The sequence below is a fragment of the Dipodomys merriami genome, unplaced genomic scaffold (assembly GCF_024711535.1).
Source record: "Dipodomys merriami isolate MVZ:Mamm:240054 unplaced genomic scaffold, mDipMer1.0.p SCAF_944, whole genome shotgun sequence".
Classification (NCBI taxonomy): domain Eukaryota; kingdom Metazoa; phylum Chordata; class Mammalia; order Rodentia; family Heteromyidae; genus Dipodomys; species Dipodomys merriami.
Window position 1 is genome coordinate 168,620 of NW_027206562.1, and position 13,586 is coordinate 182,205.

The 13,586-nt window shown below is 39.2% G+C and overlaps 1 long non-coding RNA gene and 1 pseudogene across 1 annotated transcript in view; one reads left to right on the plus strand and one right to left on the minus strand.

Moving 5' to 3' along the window:
• LOC138821867 (uncharacterized) overlaps positions 1-13,586 on the minus strand; it is a 76,484-nt gene that overhangs the window by 17,175 nt on the left and 45,723 nt on the right. The gene's annotated exons all lie outside the window — the stretch shown is intronic.
• Positions 7,858-8,852, plus strand: LOC138821866 (mRNA decay activator protein ZFP36L1-like; annotated as a pseudogene).

The following is a 13,586-nucleotide window of genomic DNA, read 5'->3' on the forward strand; positions in this document are numbered from 1 at the left end:
AATATGTGCTACTTCATACATTCTGGCTAATAGGTTTTGATTATGTCTTGGGGTTCAGATAAACTCATCAGAAACAATGTGTTTGAAGGCAATCTAATGTGATCCTGTGTTACTCCCAAATTAATGAACTGGTTACTTTGTATCTTGCACAAGTACTTCTATATTGTTCCCAGATTAATGAACTATCACTTTGTGGTAACACCCACAGTAACACTAATCCAAGGATTGCTGGGGATCATAAGATTAAGTCCAGACAGGAAAATCCATGTGATATGTATCTCAAATTAACTGCTAAAAAGCCAGAAGAAGACTTGTGGCTAAGTGGTTTAGTGCCATCCTTGCACTGAATAAGATGATGACAGAACCCAGGCCTGAGTTAAAGACCTGTGGTGGGTGCACGCACACTCGCACATGCACGCATGCACACACGCACTCATGCACACACGTGCACATACACACAAACACACACATACAGACAATTTCCCAACTAGAGCAAGTAGAATATCTGTTTTTTCTGATAAGATGTCTGAGTTTCTGTCCCATGTGTTTGTATATTTTTGAAAGCTGTATCATCAACTTACCTAATTTTAATAAATGACACCTTGTTCACTATTATTTATGTTTGAAAATATTTTAAGACACATTTTCATGTAGAAAATTGAGTTTGTTCCCCAAATTGTGACTGTCTTGGTTTGTAAGAATGAAAGAATTATGCCTTTAATTCATTAGTTCATAAATTAGAAAAGTAACCACAACCCTAGAACCAATTGCCTTTGAATTCTAAAAGCCACACAAATATATTAGTTTTTATTTATCCTATCTTTGATTCAACTCATCTTTCTCAAAATAGTTTTTAGTTTTACTTAAATATCCTGCCATTTTTCTAACCCGAACCCTAACTGGAACATTCAGGCTAACCCTCACACTAATCATACCCTAATCCTTCTATTATGAACAGTTTCCTATTTCACATTCATCCTAATTGTAACTTGACTTGTTTTTCAAAAATTTACTTTCAATTAGACCCTAAATTTTCCATTTCCCTAATGCTAACATTAAGCCCATCTAGAATGGAAACCTAACTTTCACCCTAATGATAGTCCAATTCTAATGTTTAAGAAAAATATTCTAGTTTTTATTCATTCTAGTGAATGCTCCAGTTTGCACTATGGAAATGAATTTCAATTTGCCCTAATTCCCACAAATTTCCTGACTCTACATCTGAAGTTATATTGTTCCCTAACATGAACCATTATGTGTCCTCAAATTCTCACATCAGGAAAAATATGGTAGTTTCCCTGTACCCTAAAACAGTTTCAGATTTACTCATCATCTAGTCCATTACTTAAGCTAACTCTCAACTGAAACCTGGCTGGAAAACTCTCATTAATCATTACAAGAATGATCACTGAGAAATAAATATAATGATAATGCTCTAGTTACTATTCAATCTCACATTTTTTGCGTCCACTTTTTAGTGAAAACTCAATTTCATACTAAAAATATTCCTATTCATAACACTAACCATAATCAGAACAAAATACTGACCCTAATCTTAATATAAATTATATGTCAACACTAACACAAGTAAACTAATTTTCACTCATCCTGACTTGATTCAAATAAGGCTTCCAAACATAGGTTACAATTTTTTCCCAATACCTTAGTCATTTTCTAACCCTAAACTTAACCTTAACTGGAACATTGAGAATAACCATAAGCTGATTGTAAGTAGATTCTAATATAGCAATACTCTAGTTCACATTCATTCTAACTCTTACCAGGCTTATTCTAAAATTTACCTTCAATTTGAGCCTCATTTTTTTCTCCTTCACTCTAACCCTAATCATGGCTGTAATCCTAACCATAAACTTGACCCTAATGGTATCCCAATTATATAATTTATGAAAATCCCTCATTTTGTGTCATCCTAACTGAAATTGACTTGTAATTCTTGAAATAAATTGCAGGTTTTCCTAAACCCTACAGATTTTTTCACTCTTAACTCTGAATCTATCTTGTTCTATAACAGGAATCATAATACCCATTTGATCTCAAATCCTGATATTATGAAATAAAATGTATTTCCATTATTGTAACATTTCCTGAATTCATAGAACCTAAAATAAGTTCAGATTTATTTAACATTTAACCCATTCCTTTTTTTTTTCTTTTTGTTGGTCGTGGGGCTTGATTTCTGGGTCTGGGCATGATCCCTGAGCTCTAGGCATGGACACGATCCCTGAGTTCTTTAGCTCAAGGTGTGCACTTTACCACTTGAGCCACAGCACAACTTTCAGGTTTTCTGGTGGTTAATTGGAGATAGGAGTCTCACAGACGCTCCTGCCAGGACTGGCTTTGAACTGCAATCCTCAGAAATCACCTTCCAGGAATGGGAGTTCAGGGAAACCATAACCAATCAACTAAGTGACTTGAGAATAAACACTGAACACAAATTAAGGAAGTAAAGAAGTTCATACAAGATCTATAACAAACCCCCAACAAAGCCAAACAATTAGAAGGAAAAGAAATGAAAAACAAAGTAGAAAGTCTTGATAGTAGGTTAGACCATGCAGAAGATCGAATCCCAGGGATTGAAGACAGCCTAGATATTATAGAGAAAGAACATTCAACCATCCAAGACAAATCCAAGAAATATGGTAGATCTATTCAACATTTTGAAGACACCATCAGAAGCCTTAATCTGAGGATAATAGTTGTAGAGGAGCACCTAGAGACAGAAGGTAATGGTCTAGGAAATTTGTTTAATAGGATCTTAGCAGAGAACTTCCCAAACATGCAAAAAGATAGGCCTATTCAGACACAAGAAGCTTTTAGTACTCCAAATAGACCAGACCAAAACAGGACATCCCACCATCATGTTGTAATCTGCACAGGATCAATTCAGACCAAGGAAAAGATCCTTAAAGTTGTCAAGGAGAAAAGATCAATCACGTATAAAGGGAAACTAATTAGAATCACCTCAGATTTCTCAGCAGAGACAATCAAAGCAAGAAGAGCCTGCAATGATGTATGCCATGCCCTAAAGACAAACAACTATCAAGCAAGAATACTGTATCCAGCTAAACTCTCCTTCATAACCTCAGGTCAAATAAAAACCTTCCATAGCAAAGAAAAACTGAAACAATACATCTCCACCAAACCAGCCCTATAAAAGATTTTTAAACATGTCCTATACATAGAAGACCACAATAAAGGCCAAGAAACCTCACCCAAACTGAAAATCCAAAGAACCATAGGAAGAACCTAGTTGCCATAGCCCCCAAGAAGGTGGATAAAATGGCAGGAACTCCCAAACACCTCTCAGTCCTATCTCTCAACATTAACAGACTTAAGTCTCCAATTAAGCGACATAGACTGTCTAGTTGGATTAAAAAGCAAGATCCTTATATCTGCTGCCTTCAGAAGTCACACCTTGCCCTTAAAAACAAACACATTTTCAATGTGAAAGGCTGGAACAAAATCTACCAAGCAAACGGCCCTCATAAACAGGCAGGAGTTGCAATACTAATATCAGATAAAATAGACTTCAAATTAAAATTAGTGAGAAGAGATAAAGAAGGTCGCTACATACTAATTAAGGGATTGCTCCTTCAGGAGGATATTACAATTATAAATCTCCATACACCAAACAAAAGAGCACACAAATTTATCCAAGAAACACTACTTTAACTCAGATTCCACATAGATCCAAAGACTAATTGTTAGGGACTTTAACACACCACTCACTCCACTAGATAGATCAACTCGGCAAAAACTCAACAGAGAAACTGCAGATCTGAACAACTGCATAGATCAACCAGATTTAACAGACATCTATTGAATATTTCACCCAGCAGCATCAGAATACACCTGGGTTTACATGGGACTCAGTGTCAGGTTAGCGTAGACCACTTGGCTAACTTCCCCATGTACCATGCATATTGTATGCAGTGTGATGTCAGTGTACCACATTTTCAGGGTGTGAAAAGTCTGACATTCTTAATGCATATTTGTAATGTAGTGCAGCAGAAACTAGGAAAATATTGCTTGGCATTCTGTTTTGGTTTGAGAATAAGACTTACAAAGCTTAGCATTGTGGTGCATGCCTATAATCTCAACACTCAAGAAACTGAAACAAGAAGATCACATGGAATATACAGAGACTCTGTGTTCAAACAAAAGGAGGGTAGACAATAATGGAAAGGGTAACACTGATCAACATTGTCCACATGAAATAAAATGAAAATCTCTTTAAAACTATTTAAAGAGATAGTATTTATTATTTATTTTACAATTATTATTTATTTTATTATTTGCTTATTTGTTACAAATAAACTGCTGATGGCTCACACTTGCAATCCAAGATAGTCAGGAAGCTGAGATATGATGGTCCCAGTTGACTTTTGGGGGATGGTAACTTGAGATAAGACTCTCATGGACTTTCTGACCCAGGCGGTTTGAATCTTGACACTCAGATCTCAGACTTCTAAGTAATTAAGCTTACAGGGGTGAACATCCAGCTCCAGGCTTCCAAGTGACTATTATCTCCAAATAACCACAAAAATGCCAAATGTGGCTCAAGTGATTGAACTCCAGCCTTCAGCGAAAAAAATCTCAAGGGACAGTACCCAGGCCTCAAGTTCAATTCCCATGAACAACAACAACAAAAACAAAGAATCATCAATAGAATATGTAATCACTGTTGTTGTTGGTACCCTGTGCTTACATGGTAAATATCAGTAATTGTTCAATGATCTCTTTGTGCATCAAACTATTAAAATCATCTTTGCCATACATCCTGACTCCACATGAGGCAAAAACATCTAACAAAGATGAAATAAAGATCCTGTGATCATTACTCAGACCAGTTCTCCCCACATTCTGGTGGCTGTTGGTGACTGTGGGAAGAGGCTATTTTTCTGAACAGACAATGTCCACAGATGCACAGTGAGGTCCCTCAAAAGCTAGCAGAAGGGATGCACCTATGCCCATCCTCAGTCACTGTAAGCATGGTGGGACTCATTTTCTGAGAAGCTTTCACACTACTGCTGTGTGTAGAATACAGTCATCAAACTGGAAATGAGTTAATATTGATACTAGAGCTAACTCTCAGCATCTATTATTGCATCCCAGAAGGAGGTGATGCACAGAGATATGTGCATGTGTGTGTAAGTACACACCTTGTGTGAACAGCAGTATTGGGATTTAAACTAAAAGTCTCACACTCTCACTCAGCTTTTTCACTCAAGTATAGCACTTGGCGCTATACTTCTTAAGCCAAAGTTTCACTGAGTTTTTTTTGTTAGTTAACTGGAAATATGAGTCTCAGGACTTTTCTGTCCATATTTTTCTGCAAACTCTAGATCTGAGCCTTTTGAGTATCTAGAATTATAGGTGTGAGACACTTGTTGCCAGCTCCAACTACTATCCAAGGAGACACATGGCTTTATTGATACAGCTGGTTGGCCTTGGTTTATGATTAGTGGAGATTGGAGTTGGAACTCCAGCCTTTCCTAGGGCCTGAGTTGGTAATTCTAGGCATCTTGTCACCATTCATCAGACAGAATTGCCTTTAGCCTACTTGTCACAGAATTGAGAGGTAACTGCCAAGTCTCCTGGAATTCAGGGCCAATGCAAGGGATATCTGTTGGTTCTGAGTAACCAGGGCTGCCATTTCCATAGCATTTCAGGCCTCCAGATTTGCCTGCTAGATCACTGTACTTCCTATGCTTCCAGCACCTTTCACTCACAAGGACTAGGGCAGGCCCAGGACTCTGCTTTGAGGTGCCATGTTTGTTTATTGGGTGAAGAATATGAATGTAAGAATCAGCAAACTCACTCAATCCAGGGCATAGAAAGCTGTTCACAGGCTTTCAGGATTTCAGCTTGACCATTCTGGGGTTGACTCCCACTGCCCCTACCTTGAAGCATCCTCTTCAGAACCTAGATCAAGAAGGTCCATAAGGGGGCTGCATTGCATCTCAACACTGCCTAGCTGCTTTCCTGCTAAGCTGCTCCTCCTGCACTCCTCCTGCTATGTGTGATGAAGGGGGCCAGAAAATCTATACCAAAATAATCCTGCTATAGCATGTGGGGTCAAAGTTCATAGGGCATAGAAACATTTTCCTGGGTTTTCATACTCAGGAAAATGAATGATTATTCTCTTTTTTGATTGGTTTTGTTTTTCATTATTTCTGGATGCTGTATATGTAAACACAGACTGGTTCAAATGTGCTCTTTGAACAATGTCTTAATTTGATAAGCAGACATCTCACAATAAATACCCAATAGCCCCATTTGTCAAAGGTCTTCTCTTCTCCAACACCTTCAAGAAGATGCAAGAAAGAAAAGAAAATATTTTTGTAACCCTTCTCTTTGATCCATGTGTGAACACAAAGTGTGGATCCAAAGTGTGGATCAAAGTGTGGTAAAGCAACAGTCTTGACCAAAAAAGCTCAGGGATAGCACCTAGACCCTGAGTTCAAGCCCTTGGAACAAAACAAAAGCACAAGAAAACAATCCACAATATGTATGGGATATAATGATATACCTGTATTATACCATAACTATGCTGTAAAAATAAACCTATTAGAAAATTTAAATTTGTTTTCTTTTGTAGCTCAGTACCCGAAGCTCAGGCCTATAATACTACTTACTCAAGAGACACTTCTCATCAACTCACCAGGAAAAAGCTGGGAGTGAAAGTGTTGCTCAAGTGGCAGAGTGCCCGCCACAAAACTAAAAGCTAAAACAAAAAGCTTGAGCTCTGTATTTAAACAGAATACTGGACCAAAATATTTCTTTTGTGTCCCTGTCTACCTTCTATCTTTCTAGAGTGAACTGAATCAATACTGTTCCATTTTTACCAGAGAAAAAATTGGATCTGAAAATGGTGCTGGGAAAACTAGATATTCACCTTCAGAAGATTGAAACTCAGTTGCTATCTCTTACACCATACCACCTACACACACACACACACACACACACACACACATTAATTCAATTTAATCAAAAGATCAGTGCTAGAGAACCTGCTATTGATTACATGTAACACTCAGATTAGCCCCTTCCAAGTCAAATCTCTGGGGCTAGGGAGTGAACTCCAGGCCAGACACACACTAGGCAATGCTCTAACATTTGAACTGTGCCTCTATCCCTTTTTTATTTAATATTTGTGAGAGGGTCTTACTACCTTGCTTCAAAGTGCCACTGAATGTATAATATCCTTGCACTGTTCCCCAAAAGCCCAAATTACAGCCTCTGCCAACATTTCCAGTTTTTCTCATTTTTCTTCCTATCTTCCACACACATAATCTCACTTCAGAAGATACTTTTCTCAGGTATTTGTTCTGATGAAAAACTGACTACTTGCCGGGTGCTAGTGGCTCACGCCTGTAATTCTAGCTACTCAGGAGGCTGAGATCTAAGGATCACAGTTCAAAGCCAGCCCAGCAGAAAAGTCAGTGAGACTCTTATCTCAAATTAACCACTAGAATACCGGAAGTGGTGCTGTGGCTCAAGCAGTAGAATGTTCGTCTTGAGCTGAAGAGCACAGGGATAGTGCCCAAGTCCAGAGTTCAAGCCCCACGACTTACGAAAAACAACAAAAAACCTGACTACATGCAACCCAATTAATATGCAGCAATCCCTTGTATTTGATGCACTGACATTTTATAATCTAAAAAGAAAACAAAAAAATCCACTTAAAGTTCTATGAGGGCAGAGTGAGAAAGGTGAGGGGCCCTGGGATTAGACATGTGGGACTCCTGACCTAAGTGGCAGAGTAAGCACCTTCCCCACATCAGGACCTTCATGACACCAAATCTGCACCTTTGTCCTCTGTCAGTGTCCACAATGACTACCCCACTCATATCTGCCACCATTTTCAACTTGAGAGAAGCTTTATGCAAGTTTTGGTTGCCAAGATGCTCAATGACAGAGCTCCCAGAGAATGGGCTGCTTGCTGGACAGGAAGGCAGTGGTCTCTCCTGCTGCTGAGGTGTTTCCCTTGGAGGCACTTGGCCAACACCCTGCCCAGCACCAAGTTCCACCAGAGCTAGGTCATCAGCTACCTGAAGGGTGAGCCAGTCCCAGTCTTGTACTCTAGGGACAGCAGCTTCAGAGACTGCTCTTTCTCACAGGTGCTGAGCAGCTGCTGCCCAATCAGAAGCAGACCAAAAGAGGCAGGTCAACTCCAGTCGCTATAAGAACTAGCTGTTCCTCCAATTTGAAGAAAACACCTATAAATATAGAGACAAGTGTCACTTCATGCACAGCATCCATAAGCTCCACAGCCTAGCCTGCCATCCCAAGTGCAAGATCTAGTACCTTCCATGTCACCAACCTTTGCCTCTATGAGCCCTGCTGCCACTTCATCCTCAAAGCCAAGGAACACAGAGCCCTGGCCAGGACCTTTCTGCAGACCTTCCCTATCTCCAGCATAGCTTTAGCTTTGCTGGATTTTCCAGTGCCAATGAGACTGCTGCCACCACGAGGCTGTTAGATAGCCCCACGTCGATCATCCCAACACCCATCCTGATTGCCGATGACCTCCTGGGCTCACCCAACCTTCCTGATGGCACCAATAACCCCTTCACCTTCTAGAGTCAGGTATTTGTTCTTTACCTCTTTCATGGGGCTGCCTTTCATGTCTACCCCACCACCTTCCTATTCTGATCCATGTCTGAGTTCTCTCACATGTTTGATTCTCATGCCACCCCTCAGAATTCTCTGTTGGGTCAAGGCTACCTGTGCAGTACAGCAGGAGCCATGCTGGGTCAGATTCCCCCATCTTGGACAATTCAGGAGACCTGCCCATTTTCAGCAAACTTTCCATCTCATATGACTAAAGCACCAGGGTAAGGAGGGACACCCCCAATCCATTCCTTCTACTCCCCTTCCTCCTGCACCACATCCTAGATCCAATTAATCACCAAAAACCTGGAAGTGACCTGTATTTCAAGTGGTACAGTACTAGCTTCGTGCTAAATGAAGCTCAAGGATAGCTCCTATCCTGAATTCAAGCACCAAGACCACCACAGAACATCAACAATAAAAAGATGAGTGATTTGGAAATGGAAAAATGCCTTTAAAGTCAAGTAGATCCACTGAAATGGAAAAAATAACCCTGTCCTATGACTAAAGGACTCAATATTGTACTTTATTTTACTTTTTATCAGTTGTGGAGCTTTAGTCATGGCCTGGGCAACGTCCCAGAACTTTTTTGCTCAAGACTAGCACTCTACTTCTTTAAGCAACAGCTACACATCTGGTTTTGGGGGTGGTTAATTAGAGTAAGAATATCACAGACTTTTCAGGCTGGCTTTGAATTGTGATCCTCAGATCTCAGCCTCCTAGAAGCTAGGATAACAAATGTGAGTCACCAGTGCCCAGCTAGGACTTAATATCTCTAAAAGAGGGCTGGGAAGCTGGCTCAGTGGTAGAGCGCTTGCGTTGCATGCCTGAGGCCCTGGGTTCAATTCCTCAGCACCACATAAGCAAAAAGAAAAAAGCCAGAAGTGGCGCTAGCTCAAGTGGTAGAGCGCTAGCCTTGAGCTGAAGAGCTGAGGGACAGCGCCCAGGCCCAGAGTTCAGGCCCCACGACCGGACCCAAAAACATAAAATATTTCTAAAAGAGCAGTACTTTTCAAATTGCCTTTGCATTCAAAATACCCCTTACAAGATTGTGACCTGGGTTTAAATTAATTGCAAAATTCATTCTAAAATGTGTAGGGGACTATAAGAAATCCTAAACAAACTAATTGGATACTGCAAAAACAAGAGGAAGTTAAGTAGGGGAGGATGACTCACATCTGTGATCTTCGCTACACATAAAGAAGAGATCTGAGGACAGTAATTCAAAACCCACCTGAGGAAGAAAAACCTTTCCAAAAATTATTTCCAAAAAAACAACAACAAATATCCAAAATTGGAGCTATGGACATGAGAAAAAACTGTTCAAGGACAGTATTAACATATACTTTTCCTTTTTCCTGTATATGTTTTTCTTTAGTTTAAAATTGCCATTGCCCAAATTTTGTTTCTCTGATATATTTATCTTTCATGCCACCTTGGAATTTGAACTCAGGACCTTGCTCTCTTGCTTATTTTTTGTTCAACGCTTGTACATAGAACTTTAGCTACACCTCTAGTTCCTGACTTTTACTGATTCATTGAATAAGGGTCTTTAAGATTTGTCTGCAGGTGCTGCTTTGAACCTCCATCTTTAGAATATGCCACTTTAGAAGCTACAATTAGTGAGATGGTCCATGACAGCTGGCAAGTCATTTTCCATTTATGCAAGTCTTCTTTCTCCTATTTATGATGTATTTTATGTCAGTGTTCATATTTCTTATGTATCTTTTTTCCAAATTTTTTATTGTGATTGATTACATAATTTCATAAATTTCAAAGTATTTTGGGATAGTGATGCTTAGTTAAAGTCACAAACACATTCTAACACTCATGGGACAAATTGCCTATCATGGTCCATGAAGTTTATGATTTCTATGGGCTTTGACTATACAGTTATTTCTTCCAGATTGAGTGATATTGCATAGTGTCAGCTGTTTTCTCTTTCCCACTCATTTCCTCCCTCCCATCGCTGCCTTTAAGTTGCTTGGTTTGTTTTGATCAATGTCCGGTGCAGCCGATGGGTCCCACTGTTGTATGTTTTCCCGTTTCCCTCTAGTTCTGTGTCCTCCTCCTAGTTTCCCTCTGATGTGCACATATATACCATATGTGGTCAGCGGTATGGGGTCATTTAGTAATCATTGGACTAGATGAGTGGGGGTCTTTTGTTTCTTGAGTCTTGTTTACTGTGTTGTATCACCTTATGTTCTGGATTTAACATCCACTTATCAGGGAGACCATGTGCCATTTGTCTCTTTCCTCTTGGCTTACCTCACTCAACATGATTTCTTCTAGTTCTATCCATTTCCCTGTGAATGCCATTATTTTGTTCTTTCTAATGGCAGCATAATATTCCATTGGATATAAATACATTTTTTTGATCCATTCATCTGTAGTGAGAGCATCTGGGTTGTTTCCATATTGTGGCTATTGTGAACAGTGCTGCAATAAACATGGAGGTGCATGTGTCCTTGTATCCTGGTTCCTGTTGTTCAGGATAGATGCCTAGGAGTGGTTAGTGCATGGTGACAGGCTGGAATCCACTTTTAGTTTTCTGCATGTGGTCGCCCAGTTTTCCCAGCACCAATAGTTGAAGAGACTGTGCTTCTTCCACTGTATGTCTTTGGCTCCTTTGTCAATTATCAGCTGACTATAGGCATGTAGTTTTATTTCTGGATCTTCTATTCTATTCTCTTGGTCTTTGGGGGTCTGTTTCTTTTTGTTGGGGGGGGGGTCCGGTCATGGAGCCTGAACTCTGGGCCTGGGTGCTGTCCCTCAGCTCTTCAGCTCAAGGCTAGCGCTCTACCACTTGAGCCATAGCGCTACTTCCGGCTTTTTTCTTTTTGCTTATGTGGTGCTGAGGAATCGAACCCAGGGCCTCAGGCATGCAAGGCAAGTGCTCTACCACTGAGCCACCTTCCCAGCCCCTCAGGGGTCTGTTTTTGTGCCAGTACCATGCTGTCTTTGTCATTATGGCTCTATAGTAGAGTTTGAAGTCTGGCATCGAGATCCCTCCCTTGTTTTCTTTTTTGCCTAGAATTATTTTGGCTATTCTAGTTCTTTTGATGTTCCATATGAATTTTTGGATTGTTTTCTCTATTTCAGCAATGTACGTCATTGGGATTTTAATAGGGATTGCATTAAATTTGTATATTAATTTTGGCATTTTCACTACATTACGTCTGCCTATCCAAGAACATGGAAGGTCTTTTCAATTTCTGGTGTCCTCTATAATTTCTTTCTTTAAGTTTTTATAGTTTTCATTAAATAGTTCTTTTGCATCTTTGGTTAAGCTAATTCCTAAATAGTTTATTTGGGGGGAGGGTATTGTGAACGAGGCTGTTGCCTTGGTTTCCCTTCCTGCTTGTACATTGTTTGTGTACAGGAAGGCAACTGATTTTTGTGGGTTGATTTTGTATCCTGCTACTTTGCTGAATTAGTTTATAAGTTCTAAGAGCTTGAGGACGAAGTTTTGGGATCATGGAGTTATAGTATCCTGTCATCTGCCCAAAGAGATAATTTAACTTCTTCCTTCCCTTTGCAGATCCCTTTAATGTCTTTTTCTTGCCTTTTTTCTCTGGCTAAGGTTTCCAGAAGTATATTGAAGAAGAGTGGAGAAAGTGGGAATCCTTGCCTGATTTTAGGAGAATTGGTTGTTTTTCCCATTAAGTATAATATTGGCTGTTGGTCTGTCGTATATGGCTTTCATTGTTTTAAGGAATGTTCCTTCTATTCCTATTTTTCCCAGAGCTTTTAACATGAATATTGTCTCTTATCAAAAGCTTTTTTTCTGCATCAATGGAGATAATCATGGCTCTTGACCTTGGGTCTGTTGATATGATGGATTACATTTATTAAATTATGTAGGTTAAACCATCCATGCATCTCTGAGATGAAGCCTACTTGGCCATGATGTATGTTTTTTTTATATGTTTCTGGATTCTGTTGGATAGAATTTTGTTAATAATCTTTGTGTCTGTGTTCATCAAGAAGATTGGTCTGTAGTTTTTTATTGTTGATGTTGTTGTTGGGTCTTTGCTTGGGTTGGGGATGAGTGTGATATTGACATCGTAGAATGAGTTTTGGATAGCTCTCTCTTTTTCTATTTCATGGAAGAGGCTGAGGAGTATGGGTGTTAGTTCCTTTTTAAAAGTCTTACAGAATTCCATAGTGAATGCATCTTGTCCTGGGCTTTTCCTTGTTGGAAAACTTCTGATTGCTTCCTTTATCTCATTGTAAGATATTGGCTTTTTTAATTGATTGGTTCTTTGTTCAGTTTGGGTAACTTGTATTTCTCTAAAAATGCATCCATTTCTGATAGGTTTTCTTTCTTAAAGAGTATGGATTCTGGATATAGTTCTTTAGAATTGCTTGGATGTCCTGGGTATTTGTTGTGATTTTTCCCGTGGCATCCCTGATCTTGTTAATTTGGGTTTCCTCTCTTAATTAATCTTGCCAAAGGTCCATCAATTTTATGTATTTTTTTAAAATATATTTTTTTTTAAAAATACACTTTTGGGCATTTACCCAAATGTATACAAACAAGACCACACTAAAGCTACCAGCACAACTATGTTTATTACAGCATTATTTACCATAGCAAAGATATGGAACCAACCCAGAAGCCCCTCAGTAGATGAATGGATCAAGAAAATGTGGTATATATACACAATGGAATTCTATGCCTCCATCAGAAAGAATGACATTTCCCCATTTGTTAGGAAATGGAAAGGCTTGGAAAAAATTATATTAAGTGAAGTAAGCCAGGCCCAAAGAAGCATAGGTCCCATGGTTTCCCTTATTTGCAATATCTAGTATAGGTATGAGTCAAGCGGAAAAGTTCAGATAATGTGATGTTAGGAAAACGAACCCTCAAATATGTATTTTAATGTTTTTGTTTCTTTCATGCATGTGTTTCTAACGCATTTATAAGATTATTTCTTTGTTGCTTT